This window comes from Microtus ochrogaster, chromosome 6, assembly GCF_000317375.1.
Source record: "Microtus ochrogaster isolate Prairie Vole_2 chromosome 6, MicOch1.0, whole genome shotgun sequence".
Lineage (NCBI taxonomy): Eukaryota > Metazoa > Chordata > Mammalia > Rodentia > Cricetidae > Microtus > Microtus ochrogaster.
The window spans coordinates 83,651,031-83,655,145 of NC_022013.1; positions in this window are offsets into that span (position 1 = coordinate 83,651,031).

Here is a 4,115-nt window from a genome sequence, read left to right on the forward strand (position 1 = left end):
TAGAAGATAACATAGAAGAAAATCTAGACAGTCTGGAGTCTGGGGGTGACTTCAGATACAACACCAAGATCAGGAACAACTGCAGTATGGCAGAACAGAGGCAGAATGGTTGTTATGGAGAAAGTCAGGAAGATGCTCCTAAATTAAGTTCATCCTCCTGGCCAGGATCAGAGCTCTGAGCCTCTGGATCCAGGGCATAGGCCAGGAAACAGGGGGTACCACCCACAGAAGCAGGGGTAAAGATATGCAGGAGGGCACAGAAATGAGAAGACAAGCCTGAGGAGCTACTGGGGGTATACAGAGGACCACACCCAGAGACCTAGGGAGGCCAGCTGGGGGAGGGGCTTTGGCTACATCAGTAGCAGAGCAGGAGGGGACCCAGCAGAGCTGATATCCAAACAGAAGAAGCTTCTGGAAAAATAACTAGTAGCTAGACCCTTGAGGGAAGAAGACCAAAGCTTGAAGGGACAAAGAACCAAGAGAAGAGGGGACAGATACCCCTCTTCAGACAGCTGCAGGTTGATTAGAATCAGGACCAGGGAGGCTGGGAGGATAGCTTTATCTTTACAGTAGGTGAAAGCCTGGACATGGAAGTCAGAGAAGACGTGAGAGGCTGTGCCTTGGCGAGAGGCTGCTTAGGCCTGGCGGAGTTAGTGCTGGCGAGGGCCCAACTGCAGGCCTTGGTCCACAGCCTTGTGTCACAGCTGGGGAAGATGTCATCCCACTGTAGACAGCTGAGCTGGGCAGGAGGCACGCGTGGAGGTCCCATGATTTACCTTTGTCTCCCAAACCCATGCTTTTCCAGGGCAGCCCTGGCTCCATGCCTATGACACTCTCCTTCAGAAGACCAGAGAGCTAATTAAAACCTCACTTCTAGTAGGATATGTTTGTGGTCCCAGCTCTGGGGAGGTGGAGGCAGGAGGCTCAGAAGGTCAAGGTCTGACTAGCCAGAGGCCTTAGTGGGTAAAGGTCCTGCTGATCTGCCTCCTGTCCCCAGACCCACACAGTGGAAAGAGAATGGATTCCTGAGAAGTATCTTCTGACTTCCACTTGCACGCCATAGCTCATGCACCCCTCTACCCGCGTGTCTCAGCCTGGGAGGCTCCTCTCCCCTTGTCCTTTAACTGACAACAAAATAACATGTCATTTATAACAGGGGACTTGATCTGGGGACTACCATGGAACCAGTCTCTCAGCTCTATACACCGGTCTTCACTTCCTATCCAGGAAGCCATGCAAGTTAATAGGGTGACAGTCACAGGGGCAAGGAAAGCCCCACCTTGGGTCAAAGCCCCAGGCCTCACGCCAAGGGATGGCTATGAGGACAGCCTGTTTGTGAAGGCTTGGGCTGCCTTGTGAGTTGCCCATAAGGGAGTCTAAGGAGCTGGACACAGCACAGGGCATCAAGATGGTATGTGTGACCCTGGGCAGCCAAGGAGCCTCCCTAGACTGTAAAGGGTCTTGCTCTGCATCGTGTGTGCCTCCTTCCCGTATACCTGGCTCTGGAGTTAACAGCCATTCCAGTGGGGATCCATTCTGTTACCACTTCCTGTCTACACCACTGGCGCTATCCATGGAAAGGCTTTACACATTTTAATCTCTCCTCAGTGGCAGTGGAATAAACAGAAGTATCCTCAGGGTGGGTGTACATGCACAAGTGTGAACCTGTGAGTGTGTTCATGAGACTACGGCCTGTATGCGTCTGAGTTTGTATGTATGCACATGAGAATGTGATTCTGTGTTTTTGCATGTGTGTAAGGGTGATTCTGAGTAGACATATGTGTGAGTGTTGCGCGTGTGAGAGTATTAGTGTGTGCACAAGCTAGTGCATGAGTTAGTGTGTTTAAACATGTATGAGTCTGAGCGTGTAATCCTGTAGGTACATGGGTGCATGTTACTATGAATGTACGTGTGTGATTCTGCATGTGTGCATGTTATAATGCATGTATGCATGTGATTCTGTGTGTCTACATGTGATTCTGCGTGTGGGCAAGTGATTCTGCGTGTGGGCATGTGATTCTGCATGTGGGCATGTGATTCTGCGTGTGTGCATGTAATTCTGTGTGTGTACATATGATTCTGCATTGTACATGTGATTCTGCATGTGTGCATGTGATTTTGCGTGTGCGTGTGATTCTGTGTGTGTGCAAGTGATTCTACATGTGTACATGTGATTGATTCTGTGCGTGTGCATGTGTGAAGTATGTTGTGTAACTGAGTGATGTGTGTGAATTTGTGTGATATATGGGCGGTATGTGTGCATGTATGAGTGTGAACCTGAGTGTGTCCGAGTCCCTCCCTGGCTACCCCTGACTAAGGCAGCGGGGAAGGGGAGGTAAGGAAGCTCTAGGTTGTGCCATGTTTACACAGCGGGCTAGTGATCCTCAGAGAATGTGGGTTTTGCTAATTTTAATGTTTACTTCTTAGATCCTGTTGCCTTGTAGCTTGGGGCTCTCAACACCCAGGCTTGTATCATCTCAGTTTCCAGGCACCTTGACAACCAGACAGGAGCAGCCAAAGGCAGATTCTTCAGAGCAACCTGGAGAAAGGTTATCGAGACAAGATGAGCAGAGTTGGTGGGGAGCCCCAAATTTGACAGGCGGACGCTTTGGGTCATTTATTGGTGCTCACAACTTCGTTTGTCCCATCTGCAACCTGGTCCAGCAGGACCCGGTGCACTGAAGGAAGGAAGGACTCACCAGGAGGTAGACGATTGCCTTCAGCCTGCATTTCCAACTGGCGAGCCCACAAAAAAGTGATTGGTACAGCAGCGCCCTCTGCAGCCCAGGAGTAGCCTTCACACCCACTGACAGTCTGAGCCACAGTGGTGGCTGCTGCGCTAACCGCATCCCATTTCTCTAAATTCCAGAACGTATGCTCACTTTCCCCCTGTCACCTGAGGACCAGGCCCTGGCTTCAGCTAACCTCCCATCCTAACAGCTCCCCTTTGAGTGCCCCGCCCTCTCTCTTCCCAGCCTCCATGCCTTGAGTCTTCATGAGGCCCAGATCTGGCTCTGTCTGGGCTGACTCTGATCCACCTGAAATTGATGTGCTGAAGCCATACTCCAGTACCACAAGACACATCTATTTGGAGATAAGGGATTTAAGGAGGCAGCTACACTTAGAGAGGCCTTGAGGGTGGTCGCTCACCCAAGATGGCTGGTGTCACTTTAAAAATTAATCAGGAGAGACACACAGAGGAACCCGAGAGAAAAAGGAACTCGGCAGGCTCAGGGGCGCCAACCCCACTGACGCTAGGATGTCAGGATTCCAGACTGCAAGGCGGGTGAGCGAATGTGTGCAGGCTGCCCACCTGAGGTACAGTATGAGGAATAAAGCTCTAAACGTCACCTGACACAAATATCAACCGGACATCAATTCTACTGGTGCTGGCTTGCAACCCTGCCTCCTGGCTGGGGCCCTTTCTGAGACTCCATCTCCATGTTTACCTGACCCAAGTAGAATTCATTCCTAAAAGCAAAGATCAAAATATCCACTTGGCAGGCCAAGGGCTCGGCCCTGGGTGACAGGTGTCTGCCACCCAAGGTGGTCACTGTTGCAGTTGTCTCTGTGTTCCACGGGTTAGTTTATGGCATCACAGAGGGGCTGGGGTGTGGCTCAGAAGTAGATATACTTAGTGTTCTTCCGTGGGTGTTTGCGCACACACACAGGGTGGGAAGGCAGAGGGAAAGGGAAAAGGAGAAAGGAAAGGAAAGGAAATGAGCTAGGACGAAGCTAGCTTTGGCGTGCTGTCACGCCTACTCCCTCTCACCTGTCCCCATCTCAGGGCCCAACCAGCCCCACCAAGCACCTGCTAAGTGTGGGGTATTGTGCTCTGGCTGAGCACACAGTCGGGACCCTGTGGACCTGTGAGCTTTGCATCACACAGATTAACTCTTAAACAATCAGTCCTGATGAGCACTGCGGGGGAAGCCAGGGATCCTTAGCTTTTGTTAATTGCACTTGACCAGGCCCTGGCCTTTATCATCCAGATGGCTGTGAGGCAACAGTTATGGTCCCAACAATTTTCTCCACCATCCCCTGCTCACATTTAAAATTTTCTTTCTTTCTTTCTTTCTTTCTTTCTTTCTTTCTTTCTTTCTTTCTTTCTTTCT